Source organism: Lissotriton helveticus, chromosome 12, assembly GCF_964261635.1.
Source record: "Lissotriton helveticus chromosome 12, aLisHel1.1, whole genome shotgun sequence".
Classification (NCBI taxonomy): domain Eukaryota; kingdom Metazoa; phylum Chordata; class Amphibia; order Caudata; family Salamandridae; genus Lissotriton; species Lissotriton helveticus.
Genome location: NC_136073.1, coordinates 132724708 through 132739985, shown reverse-complemented (window position 1 = coordinate 132739985; position 15278 = coordinate 132724708).

Below are 15278 nucleotides of genomic sequence, written 5' to 3'. Positions count from 1 at the left end.
TAGGGGGGACTGCATGGTTAGGTTTTTGAGGAATTATTGAAACTGACCTCAGTGACCCATGATCAGAGCTGTGGCTAATGACTGCGTGCCTAATTATGATGAAGCAAGCACCATGGCTCGTAGGGGCCCCACAACATGCTTTTCTTAGCTCATTGAATTAAAGTATAAATCTCTGCCATGTATGAGTGGTAAAGGCTTGTTAATTTGGTTGCTTTTCCAATTCACGTCTGACAACAAGATGAAGGAACATTGGGGCATCAGAAGCTTTGGAAAGTAGCCACCAACCTCAGAGAAAGAGAGAAAGAAGGAAAAGGCAGTATGAGGTATGGAGAAAACAGCAGCAGGTACAAGGAGCTCAAATGAGATTAATGGCGCCTAAATAGAGCACGTAAAGGAACAGTTACAAATCTAAGAAAAGGGAAAGAAAGACTAGGAAAAAAACACGGAAAGAGCCTGTAGATAAAGTTCTCTTCCTGGGACAGCAGGCTAAGAGAAATTACACAGGGAGCAGTTAAGCTTGTAACACGGGGAGAATAGAAAAGAAAATGCAGTTTTATGAAGTGTGTTTGCCTAATCCAGCAAGCACCTTTGTTTTATTTTTCTATTTGCTTCTTTTATTGGTAAAGTAAGTTTCAAGTGCATAAATGGTATGACTGAGAGAGCCAGGGTATAATAATTTGAAGTGAAACCTAGGAGAAGGGGTTTTTTAGGGTACAGGGAAATGCTAGGCGCACAGCACACGTTAGTGTACAAGATAAGTAGGTCCGGGTGCAAGTAGGTGAGGGGACAAAGACCCTAAACCCCTCCAAGTGTGTGCGGAGCACACGCAATACAAAGTAAGAACAAATACCAATTGCACACCAAATTACAGTAAAGACAAGGATGCCTCAATGGACATAAAGGAACAATTAAAGGTGGTCGAAGCAGAGGAAGAAATGGTTGTTGGATGACTCCTCTTTTATTGTATGGATGGCCAGCCGACACGTGTTTCGTCGTCAAGTTGTAACAGTGCTTGCACGACTCATCAGGGCTGGGGAGGATACAAAGTACAACATGGGGTCTGATGTCCACACGATATTACGTAAATATATTTGTAATACGTTCCGGTGATTGGTAAGTGCGCGAGTGAGTGCAGGTGGGGGACGTGTAACAGATTAATTATTACAGTTCTTTCGATTCGTTGCAAACAGCAAGGTGGAAACACACTGTGCCACACATGGTGATAGTGAGAAAACTATATGTTAGGGACCAGAAATGACTATATAGTGGTGCGTGAGGGAGTGCGAGTGAAGTGCATACCATGCGTCAAGTGTGTGTTGCTATCACAGGGGAATGGCGGTGAGAGTATCCCGTGAAATGATCGACAGAATTCTTATCACAACGGTTCTATGGGGACAGTGGTACAACAACAAAGGGTGGGTTTTATCTTCTACGTGTCTGCTTCAAGAGGTGGTAAACTGCCTCGGCAGGCTATGGGTAAACGGAAGAACAAATCCAGTGCAAAAACACGCTATCTACTGGAGAGGAGCGGCGGGATACTCAGAGTTTCCTACCTGTGACGCGAAGAAGAAGGACCACAGGTCTATAGCATGGACAGGAGGAAGGAAACAAAAGGGCAAGACTACGTATTATGACCAGTACAATCTTGTAATGGAGCACTGCACCCTCATTTGTAGGGTACAGATACAGGCAAAAATTAGAATAAGTTAAAATTAATAATGAAAATACAAATAAAGAGAGGTGGACACAATAAAAAGAGAAAGAATGAGGACTCACCGCTAAGCCGGTGATACTTCCGACCCGGCCCTTGCTCGGGACCAGGTAATAGGTTGGTAAAAGGATGTTGCTTCAGATCCAGTGGACGGATTGTAGTGAGGGGAGTGCTGGAAAGGGAGCATCATAAAAGTACTAAATATGTGACCCAAACGTACTGAGGAGAAGTTAAACTGCAAAGGCACATTAAATCTGGGTGGCGGCTAGGAAGGGTAAAGAAGCCGCTTTGGGTACAAAAATATGGCAAAATTGGAAGAGTCTCACCTCAACGAAGGAGACAGTGCTCCAAAAACCTGGAGTGCGTAGTGCCACTCAATAACAACGAGCATTCACATCAAGATGTAGGAGTATCAGGGTATTAAGTCCAGTAGTGGCAGGCGAGAGATCGTTGGGTTTCAGCGGAATCTGTAAATGATAAGGGATTGCGGTCGTAAGTAGATAGAAGACCGAACAGCGCGGTCTCAGTCGGTATGCTGTGGGGGTCGGAGCAATGTCTTACCCGAGAGAGGCACAGAATAAGGGGTGCACCAGTGGTGATCACTTACCCGAAATCAGGTTAACAGTCAGCGGGGAGGGTGCTCCCACACAGCGGTTCCGGGTACGGACACGTGGTTCCGACCCGGAAGTGATTTTATATTGGAGGGCGAGGAGCCTGTATGTCAGAGACTAGAACGGCAAGTACACCTCGTCGGTGGGTGTGTCTGAGAAATACACCCCCGTATAGTGATTGCGCGTCATGGAGCCCGTGAGTCCGGGCGTACTCTAAGTAATTATCGACAATTTCGTGATCAAGAAGGAGAACCCTGATAAAATAAAAATAAGGCATAGAAAATGTGAACATGTCAAAAAATGTGAAAAAGGGACAGAGTAAACCTCCGTGATCCGTTTTAAATATAACTCAGATACCAAAGGGTAATTGAGACTACGGATATTTCCAAAAGCATGCAAAGGGTAGTCATGCATCCAATCCACAACATGCCGGCGTGTTAAGTGATGCATAGAAAGGCAATGAGCACGTTTTACAATACATAAATCCTATTGCAAAATTCAAATGTACACGATAAGTAAAGTACATATTTCATCGCAAGACTCCTGTAAGTTTTTTCACACTACTTGGTAGGGCATTGAAACAAAACATGAGTTTTAAAACACGTCAAATCATTGGTAGAGGTCAAAAATGCAGTGTGAACATCATGGTTTGATATGAGAAAGAAATGACACAGTGAATGCAGTATCATTAGTGGCAAATTGTCATCACTCATATGAACTGATAGTGTATAATGTGACAGTTATGTCAAAAACCAATAGTAACCTCATGTGGCCCCATTGAGAGATACCATCCGTAAGGGTGGTATCATAGGACATTATAGAGGGGTCTAATGCAGTGTCGACTACAGATGGGAACAAGAATACAGATAATATCATAGTAACATATGCAGGCAATGGGTACAGGGGTTCAGTCCCCCAGGAAGAATTGCATCTCCTGGTCAAAGTTTAATCCCTGAGACACGGTACGAAGGCGGAGGATCCATGTAGCCTCTAAGCGCCTTAGTTTAAGTTCTCTGTTACCGCCCCGTACACCAATAGGGACAGAGTCTATCCCAAAGAACGAGACTTGTTTGTCCATAGACTGTTCCCCGCACGCAGCCGCGTGTAGAGCAACCGGATATCTAGGATCCTGTTTGTGTATCGCTCTTATGTGTTCTGCTATCCTTTCTTTGAGCGGGCGGATGGTACTCCCCACATAGATTTTTCCGCATTTGCACTCGATAATGTATACTACATATCGTGTAGTGCAATTAATGTTAGTTCTGATGATGTAGGCGTTGCCCTTGGTGTCATGGAATTCTGTTGTTTTGTGTTTGGCCCACCGGCACATAGAGCAGAACCCGCATTTGTAGAAGCCAATGTTGCGTTTGGTCAGCCAGTTATCGTCTGTGTTGCTTCGTGGGATTGTGGGGCTGAGTCTGTTCCTCAGAGTTCTGCCCCTCCTGTAGGTGATCTGGGGGTGTTCCCCCACGTAGTTCGAAATGTTCTTGTCCTTCTTGAGGATGTTCCAGTGTTTGCTGAAGGTTCTGCGTAGTGCTTGGTGGTGGTTGCTGTAGTCAGTGATCATGCGGATGGTTCCAAGATCGTCTGTCCTTTTGTTGTGTTTGTCCTTCAGGGTGTCTTCTCTTTTGATTTTCATGATCCTAGACGTTGCTGATTTGAGTAGGTCGTCGGGGTAGCCTCTTCTCTTGAAGCGTTCCTGCATACTCATGAGTGTGTTTTTCAAATCTTGGTCGTCACTGCAGTTTCTGCGAGCTCTTAGGAATTCTCTAAATGGTATGCTGCTGATCTGGTGGGATGGGTGAGCGCTGTTGGCATGCAGAATCGCATTGCACGCAGTACTCTTCCTGAAAAGTTTGCTGTTCAGTTTGTTGTCAAGGATGTATATTTCCAGGTCCAGGAACTCAATCTTGTCCGGACTTGATGTCATGGTGAACTTCATGTCCCACGTGTTGTTATTGAGATGACTGTAGAATTCCAACAGATGTTCCTGTGTACCAGACCAAATCAGGAAACAGTCGTCGATGTATCTCCCCCAAAAGACTATATAGTCTATGAAACTAGCTCCTTTGGCGCCCCAGATGAGGTCGTTCTCCAGAGCGCCCATGAATAGATTGGCGAACGAGGGGGAAAATTTCGAGCCCATGGCGACTCCTTTCGTTTGTCTGTACCATGCGTTGTTGAACATAAATGCATTGTTGTTCAAGATGAGTTCCATCATGGAGATAAGCATGTTAGTATGTTGCCACATGGTGGCTGGGCGTTTTTGTAGAATTTTGGTGACAACGTTAAGTCCAAGATCCGGTTTGATGCTGGTGTACAGGGCTACCACATCCATAGTGACTAGGAGGTTGCCTGGTTGGCATTGTAGATCAGAGAGGATACTCAATATGTGCTTTGTGTCCTGAATGAAGGAAGGTAGGTTGCTTACCAAGGGCCCTAAAAACAGGTCAACGTATTCCGCTAGTCTTTCCGTGGGACCCCCAATCCCGGAGATGATGGGTCGTCCAGGAGGGAAGGGGTGATCTTTGTGTACCTTGGGAAGGGTGTACAACCAAGGAAACGAGGGTTTGATTACTTTCAAGTAGAGATATTCGTCTTCATTGATTAGACCGCTTTCTTTCCAAGTGGTGAGAGATCTATTGATGTTGGTCGTAAGTTGTGCTGTTGGATTGTGGTCAAGGTGTTGGTAGCACGTATTGTCCTGTAATTGACCGAGAATTTCCTCATCATAGTCTTTTCGGTTCATAATAACGACGTTCCCTCCCTTGTCTGCTTCTCTTATTATGATGTCCTGGTCCTTGATGAGGCTGTTCATGGCTGCTCTTTCTCCTGTGGTTAGGTTGTCTTTATATTTAAAGGTACGTTTAGTGTCTCTTAGTTCCAGTTTATCGATATCTTCCAAAACTCTTTTGTGGAAGTTGTCAATGGAGTTGCCTCCAGGTAATGTAGCGATCCATTTGGATTTTGATTTGAGCCCACTAACAATACTAAAGTCTGATTCGATGTTGAGTTCATCCAAAAGGGTGTCCATATCCTGAGGAGTTCGTTCTAAGTCCGTAATAGAAAGTAGGAGGTGTGTGGCTTGAATATCATTAATGGTCAAAACATCAGGTTCAAACTCAGTAGGGATGTTGGTAGGACTTTTATTGGACATGATCTTATTAGAGAAATGCTTTTTCAGTTTCAATTTGCGAGTGAATTTAAACAGATCAATCTTAAGTCTACACACATCAGTATTGGAAAAGGGGTTGAAGTCCTCAGGATATGGACACCCTTTTGGATGAACTCAACATCGAATCAGACTTTAGTATTGTTAGTGGGCTCAAATCCAAATCCAAATGGATCCCTACATTACCTGGAGGCAACTCCATTGACAACTTCCACAAAAGAGTTTTGGAAGATATCGATAAACTGGTACTAAGAGACACTAAACGTACCTTTAAATATAAAGACAACCTAACCACAGGAGAAAGAGCAGCCATGAACAGCCTCATCAAGGACCAGGACATCATAATAAGAGAAGCAGACAAGGGAGGGAACGTCGTTATTATGAACCGAAAAGACTATGATGAGGAAATTCTCGGTCAATTACAGGACAATACGTGCTACCAACACCTTGACCACAATCCAACAGCACAACTTACGACCAACATCAATAGATCTCTCACCACTTGGAAAGAAAGCGGTCTAATCAATGAAGACGAATATCTCTACTTGAAAGTAATCAAACCCTCGTTTCCTTGGTTGTACAGCCTTCCCAAGGTACACAAAGATCACCCCTTCCCTCCTGGACGCCCCATCATCTCCGGGATTGGGGGTCCCACGGAAAGACTAGCGGAATATGTTGACCTGTTTTTAGGGCCCTTGGTACGCAACCTACCTTCCTTCATTCAGGACACAACGCACATATTGAGTATCCTCTCTGATCTACAATGGCAACCAGGCAACCTCCTGGTCACTATGGATGTGGTAGTCCTGTACACCAGCATCAAACCGGATCTTGGACTTAACGTTGTCACCAAAATTCTACAAAAACGCCCAGCCACCATGTGGCAACATACTAACATGCTTATCTCCATGATGGAACTCATCTTGAACAACAATGCATTTATGTTCAACAACGCATGGTACAGACAAACGAAAGGAGTCGCCATGGGCTCGAAATTTTCCCCCTCGTTCGCCAAACTATTCATGGGCGCTCTGGAGAACGACCTCATCTGGGGCGCCAAAGGAGCTAGTTTCATAGACTATATAGTCTTTTGGGGGAGATACATCGACGACTGTTTCCTGATTTGGTCTGGTACACAGGAACATCTGTTGGAATTCTACAGTCATCTCAATAACAACACGTGGGACATGAAGTTCACCATGACATCAAGTCCGGACAAGATTGAGTTCCTGGACCTGGAAATATACATCCTTGATAACAAACTGAACAGCAAACTTTTCAGGAAGAGTACTGCGTGCAATGCGATTCTGCATGCCAACAGCGCTCACCCATCCCACCAGATCAGCAGCATACCATTTGGAGAATTCCTAAGAGCTCGCAGAAACTGCAGTGACGACCAAGATTTTAAAAACACACTCATGAGTATGCAGGAACGCTTCAAGAGAAGAGGCTACCCCGACGACCTACTCAAATCAGCAACGTCTAGGATCATGAAAATCAAAAGAGAAGACACCCTGAAGGACAAACACAACAAAAGGACAGACGATTTTGGAACCATCCGCATGATCACTGACTACAGCAACCACCACCAAGCACTACGCAGAACCTTCAGCAAACACTGGAACATCCTCAAGAAGGACAAGAACATTTCGAACTACGTGGGGGAACACCCCCAGATCACCTACAGGAGGGGCAGAACTCTGAGGAACAGACTCAGCCCCACAATCCCACGAAGCAACACAGACGATAACTGGCTGACCAAACGCAACATTGGCTTCTACAAATGCGGGTTCTGCTCTATGTGCCGGTGGGCCAAACACAAAACAACAGAATTCCATGACACCAAGGGCAACGCCTACATCATCAGAACTAACATTAATTGCACTACACGATATGTAGTATACATTATCGAGTGCAAATGCGGAAAAATCTATGTGGGGAGTACCATCCGCCCGCTCAAAGAAAGGATAGCAGAACACATAAGAGCGATACACAAACAGGATCCTAGATATCCGGTTGCTCTACACGCGGCTGCGTGCGGGGAACAGTCTATGGACAAACAAGTCTCGTTCTTTGGGATAGACTCTGTCCCTATTGGTGTACGGGGCGGTAACAGAGAACTTAAACTAAGGCGCTTAGAGGCTACATGGATCCTCCGCCTTCGTACCGTGTCTCAGGGATTAAACTTTGACCAGGAGATGCAATTCTTCCTGGGGGACTGAACCCCTGTACCCATTGCCTGCATATGTTACTATGATATTATCTGTATTCTTGTTCCCATCTGTAGTCGACACTGCATTAGACCCCTCTATAATGTCCTATGATACCACCCTTACGGATGGTATCTCTCAATGGGGCCACATGAGGTTACTATGGGTTTTTGACATAACTGTCACATTATACACTATCAGTTCATATGAGTGATGACAATTTGCCACTAATGATACTGCATTCACTGTGTCATTTCTTTCTCATATCAAACCATGATGTTCACACTGCATTTTTGACCTCTACCAATGATTTGACGTGTTTTAAAACTCATGTTTTGTTTCAATGCCCTACCAAGTAGTGTGAAAAAACTTACAGGAGTCTTGCGATGAAATATGTACTTTACTTATCGTGTACATTTGAATTTTGCAATAGGATTTATGTATTGTAAAACGTGCTCATTGCCTTTCTATGCATCACTTAACACGTCGGCATGTTGTGGATTGGATGCATGACTACCCTTTGCATGCTTTTGGAAATATCCGTAGTCTCAATTACCCTTTGGTATCTGAGTTATATTTAAAACGGATCACGGAGGTTTACTCTGTCCCTTTTTCACATTTTTTGACATGTTCACATTTTCTATGCCTTATTTTTATTTTATCAGGGTTCTCCTTCGTGATCACGAAATTGTCGATAATTACTTAGAGTACGCCCGGACTCACGGGCTCCATGTCGCGCAATCACTATACGGGGGGTGTATTTCTCAGACACACCCACCGACGAGGTGTACTTGCCGTTCTAGTCTCTGACATACGGGCTCCTCGCCCTCCAATATAAAATCACTTCCGGGTCGGAACCACGTGTCCGTACCCGGAACCGCTGTGTGGGAGCACCCTCCCCGCTGACTGTTAACCTGATTTCGGGTAAGTGATCACCACTGGTGCACCCCTTATTCTGTGCCTCTCTCGGGTAAGACATTGCTCCGACCCCCACAGCATACCGACTGAGACCGCGCTGTTCGGTCTTCTATCTACTTACGACCGCAATCCCTTATCATTTACAGATTCCGCTGAAACCCAACGATCTCTCGCCTGCCACTACTGGACTTAATACCCTGATACTCCTACATCTTGATGTGAATGCTCGTTGTTATTGAGTGGCACTACGCACTCCAGGTTTTTGGAGCACTGTCTCCTTCGTTGAGGTGAGACTCTTCCAATTTTGCCATATTTTTGTACCCAAAGCGGCTTCTTTACCCTTCCTAGCCGCCACCCAGATTTAATGTGCCTTTGCAGTTTAACTTCTCCTCAGTACGTTTGGGTCACATATTTAGTACTTTTATGATGCTCCCTTTCCAGCACTCCCCTCACTACAATCCGATCACTGGATCTGAAGCAACATCCTTTTACCAACCTATTACCTGGTCCCGAGCAAGGGCCGGGACGGAAGTATCACCGGCTTAGCGGTGAGTCCTCATTCTTTCTCTTTTTATTGTGTCCACCTCTCTTTATTTGTATTTTCATTATTAATTTTAACTTATTCTAATTTTTGCCTGTATCTGTACCCTACAAATGAGGGTGCAGTGCTCCATTACAAGATTGTACTGGTCATAATACGTAGTCTTGCCCTTTTGTTTCCTTCCTCCTGTCCATGCTATAGACCTGTGGTCCTTCTTCTTCGCGTCACAGGTAGGAAACTCTGAGTATCCCGCCGCTCCTCTCCAGTAGATAGCGCGTTTTTGCACTGGATTTGTTCTTCCGTTTACCCATAGCCTGCCGAGGCAGTTTACCACCTCTTGAAGCAGACACGTAGAAGATAAAACCCACCCTTTGTTGTTGTACCACTGTCCCCATAGAACCGTTGTGATAAGAATTCTGTCGATCATTTCACGGGATACTCTCACCGCCATTCCCCTGTGATAGCAACACACACTTGACGCATGGTATGCACTTCACTCGCACTCCCTCACGCACCACTATATAGTCATTTCTGGTCCCTAACATATAGTTTTCTCACTATCAACATGTGTGGCACAGTGTGTTTCCACCTTGCTGTTTGCAACGACTCGAAAGAACTGTAATAATTAATCTGTTACACGTCCCCCACCTGCACTCACTCGCGCACTTACCAATCACCGGAACGTATTACAAATATATTTACGTAATATCGTGTGGACATCAGACCCCATGTTGTACTTTGTATCCTCCCCAGCCCTGATGAGTCGTGCAAGCACTGTTACAACTTGACGACGAAACACGTGTCGGCTGGCCATCCATACAATAAAAGAGGAGTCATCCAACAACCATTTCTTCCTCTGCTTCGACCACCTTTAATTGTTCCTTTATGTCCATTGAGGCATCCTTGTCTTTACTGTAATTTGGTGTGCAATTGGTATTTGTTCTTACTTTGTATTGCGTGTGCTCCGCACACACTTGGAGGGGTTTAGGGTCTTTGTCCCCTCACCTACTTGCACCCGGACCTACTTATCTTGTACACTAACGTGTGCTGTGCGCCTAGCATTTCCCTGTACCCTAAAAAAACCCTTCTCCTAGGTTTTCCTGTACAGAACAGGGGGGCAGCGGCCACGTATTCTAACCACCTCACATAAGGATAGCACTCTCTATTCCTAACCATGAACAGAGATAAAGCTGCCGAAGAGCTTTTTGACAATCTCGCCAAAGGCATGTCCACACATAGAGCCACTTCCAGCAACGCCCCTAGTAGCACCAAGGAAGAAGGTCTGAGGGACAAGTTTGTGAGATTAGAGAAACTGAAGAAACTAGAGAATTCAAAGTGGTGGGATGGCACCACTTTGAAGCAATATGTCAGACTGAAGCGCATACCGAGAGGTTTGCGAGCACAGATCTTCCCCACTTACGACAACTTAGACACAGATCTTCTAAGTAAATGGGAAGATGCCCTAACCAGCAATTCCAATGTCCTCATGGATATTCTCATTGAGAGCTCCGACCGTAAGGTCGCTAAATTTCAAGCCGAGATTGCCATTTTGGAGCAAGAGATCAAAGATCTGAATCGTCCTGAATCCACCGTAAAAAACTATACAACACTTGATGAGATTCTTCTCAAACACCAAAATGAGATAAAAAGCCGTAAAGCCAGACAGTTGAAAAGGGATGAGGCTGACTATACTGACGGCAGAATCTTCACCTACGATAGGAAATACGATTTCATGATCAACAAACCACCATCAAAGACCAGAGACAGAGCGAATCTGACTGATGCTAGCTCTATCTCCTCTAGTAACACTTCACTGAGCACTATCAGTGTCAGCGAAGATGAGTCCAATAGAACTGACAACCAGACAACTCCTTTTTTATGCGAAATCCAACGGATAAGAAGGGGTATCCGTATACTAGAACCAAAACCCGTAGGGGCAGGAGGGGGAGGTGCAGAAGATTACCGAAAGAAACTCAGGTCAGGGAACCTCCAACAATTAACGACACACAGGAGGGGGAGGTTCAGGTCATTAACCTTTCATCCAAAACACTCACTTCTAACATGATCTCCCTTCTCAGTAAGGGTCTTAACTTCAACCCCTTTTCCAATACTGATGTGTGTAGACTTAAGATTGATCTGTTTAAATTCACTCGCAAATTGAAACTGAAAAAGCATTTCTCTAATAAGATCATGTCCAATAAAAGTCCTACCAACATCCCTACTGAGTTTGAACCTGATGTTTTGACCATTAATGATATTCAAGCCACACACCTCCTACTTTCTATTACGGACTTAGAACGAACTCCTCAGGATATGGACACCCTTTTGGATGAACTCAACATCGAATCAGACTTTAGTATTGTTAGTGGGCTCAAATCAAAATCCAAATGGATCCCTACATTACCTGGAGGCAACTCCATTGACAACTTCCACAAAAGAGTTTTGGAAGATATCGATAAACTGGCACTAAGAGACACTAAACGTACCTTTAAATATAAAGACAACCTAACCACAGGAGAAAGAGCAGCCATGAACAGCCTCATCAAGGACCAGGACATCATAATAAGAGAAGCAGACAAGGGAGGGAACGTCGTTATTATGAACCGAAAAGACTATGATGAGGAAATTCTCGGTCAATTACAGGACAATACGTGCTACCAACTCCTTGACCACAATCCAACAGCACAACTTACGACCAACATCAATAGATCTCTCACCACTTGGAAAGAAAGCGGTCTAATCAATGAAGACGAATATCTCTACTTGAAAGTAATCAAACCCTCGTTTCCTTGGTTGTACACCCTTCCCAAGGTACACAAAGATCACCCCTTCCCTCCTGGACGCCCCATCATCTCCGGGATTGGGGGTCCCACGGAAAGACTAGCGGAATACGTTGACCTGTTTTTAGGGCCCTTGGTACGCAACCTACCTTCCTTCATTCAGGACACAAAGCACATATTGAGTATCCTCTCTGATCTACAATGGCAACCAGGCAACCTCCTGGTCACTATGGATGTGGTAGCCCTGTACACCAGCATCAAACCGGATCTTGGACTTAACGTTGTCACCAAAATTCTACAAAAACGCCCAGCCACCATGTGGCAACATACTAACATGCTTATCTCCATGATGGAACTCATCTTGAACAACAATGCATTTATGTTCAACAACGCATGGTACAGACAAACGAAAGGAGTCGCCATGGGCTCGAAATTTTCCCCCTCGTTCGCCAATCTATTCATGGGCGCTCTGGAGAACGACCTCATCTGGGGCGTCAAAGGAGCTAGTTTCATAGACTATATAGTCTTTTGGGGGAGATACATCGACGACTGTTTCCTGATTTGGTCTGGTACACAGGAACATCTGTTGGAATTCTACAGTCATCTCAATAACAACACGTGGGACATGAAGTTCACCATGACATCAAGTCCGGACAAGATTGAGTTCCTGGACCTGGAAATATACATCCTTGACAACAAACTGAACAGCAAACTTTTCAGGAAGAGTACTGCGTGTAATGCGATTCTGCATGCCAACAGCGCTCACCCATCCCACCAGATCAGCAGCATACCATTTGGAGAATTCCTAAGAGCTCGCAGAAACTGCAGTGACGACCAAGATTTTAAAAACACACTCATGAGTATGCAGGAACGCTTCAAGAGAAGAGGCTACCCCGACGACCTACTCAAATCAGCAACGTCTAGGATCATGAAAATCAAAAGAGAAGACACCCTGAAGGACAAACACAACAAAAGGACAGACGATCTTGGAACCATCCGCATGATCACTGACTACAGCAACCACCACCAAGCACTACGCAGAACCTTCAGCAAACACTGGAACATCCTCAAGAAGGACAAGAACATTTCGAACTACGTGGGGGAACACCCCCAGATCACCTACAGGAGGGGCAGAACTCTGAGGAACAGACTCAGCCCCACAATCCCACGAAGCAACACAGACGATAACTGGCTGACCAAACGCAACATTGGCTTCTACAAATGCGGGTTCTGCTCTATGTGCCGGTGGGCCAAACACAAAACAACAGAATTCCATGACACCAAAGGCAACGCCTACATCATCAGAACTAACATTAATTGCACTACACGATATGTAGTATACATTATCGAGTGCAAATGCGGAAAAATCTATGTGGGGAGTACCATCCGCCCGCTCAAAGAAAGGATAGCAGAACACATAAGAGCGATACACAAACAGGATCCTAGATATCCGGTTGCTCCACACGCGGCTGCGTGCGGGGAACAGTCTATGGACAAACAAGTCTCGTTCTTTGGGATAGACTCTGTCCCTATTGGTGTACGGGGCGGTAACAGAGAACTTAAACTAAGGCGCTTAGAGGCTACATGGATCCTCCGCCTTCGTACCGTGTCTCAGGGATTAAACTTTGACCAGGAGATGCAATTCTTCCTGGGGGACTGAACCCCTGTACCCATTGCCTGCATATGTTACTATGATATTATCTGTATTCTTGTTCCCATCTGTAGTCGACACTGCATTAGACCCCTCTATAATGTCCTATGATACCACCCTTACGGATGGTATCTCTCAATGGGGCCACATGAGGTTACTATTGGTTTTTGACATAACTGTCACATTATACACTATCAGTTCATATGAGTGATGACAATTTGCCACTAATGATACTGCATTCACTGTGTCATTTCTTTCTCATATCAAACCATGATGTTCACACTGCATTTTTGACCTCTACCAATGATTTGACGTGTTTTAAAACTCATGTTTTGTTTCAATGCCCTACCAAGTAGTGTGAAAAAACTTACAGGAGTCTTGCGATGAAATATGTACTTTACTTATCGTGTACATTTGAATTTTGCAATAGGATTTATGTATTGTAAAACGTGCTCATTGCCTTTCTATGCATCACTTAACACGTCGGCATGTTGTGGATTGGATGCATGACTACCCTTTGCATGCTTTTGGAAATATCCGTAGTCTCAATTACCCTTTGGTATCTGAGTTATATTTAAAACGGATCACGGAGGTTTACTCTGTCCCTTTTTCACATTTTTTGACATGTTCACATTTTCTATGCCTTATTTTTATTTTATCAGGGTTCTCCTTCGTGATCACGAAATTGTCGATAATTACTTAGAGTACGCCCGGACTCACGGGCTCCATGTCGCGCAATCACTATACGGGGGGTGTATTTCTCAGACACACCCACCGACGAGGTGTACTTGCTGTTCTAGTCTCTGACATACGGGCTCCTCGCCCTCCAATATAAAATCACTTCCGGGTCGGAACCACGTGTCCGTACCCGGAACCGCTGTGTGGGAGCACCCTCCCCGCTGACTGTTAACCTGATTTCGGGTAAGTGATCACCACTGGTGCACCCCTTATTCTGTGCCTCTCTCGGGTAAGACATTGCTCCGACCCCCACAGCATACCGACTGAGACCGCGCTGTTCGGTCTTCTATCTACTTACGACCGCAATCCCTTATCATTTACAGATTCCGCTGAAACCCAACGATCTCTCGCCTGCCACTACTGGACTTAATACCCTGATACTCCTACATCTTGATGTGAATGCTCGTTGTTATTGAGTGGCACTACGCACTCCAGGTTTTTGGAGCACTGTCTCCTTCGTTGAGGTGAGACTCTTCCAATTTTGCCATATTTTTGTACCCAAAGCGGCTTCTTTACCCTTCCTAGCCGCCACCCAGATTTAATGTGCCTTTGCAGTTTAACTTCTCCTCAGTACGTTTGGGTCACATATTTAGTACTTTTATGATGCTCTCTTTCCAGCACTCCCCTCACTACAATCCGTCCACTGGATCTGAAGCAACATCCTTTTACCAACCTATTACCTGGTCCCGAGCAAGGGCCGGGTCGGAAGTATCACCGGCTTAGCGGTGAGTCCTCATTCTTTCTCTTTTTATTGTGTCCACCTCTCTTTATTTGTATTTTCATTATTAATTTTAACTTATTCTAATTTTTGCCTGTATCTGTACCCTACAAATGAGGGTGCAGTGCTCCATTACAAGATTGTACTGGTCATAATACGTAGTCTTGCCCTTTTGTTTCCTTCCTCCTGTCCATGCTATAGACCTGTGGTCCTTCTTCTTCGCGTCAC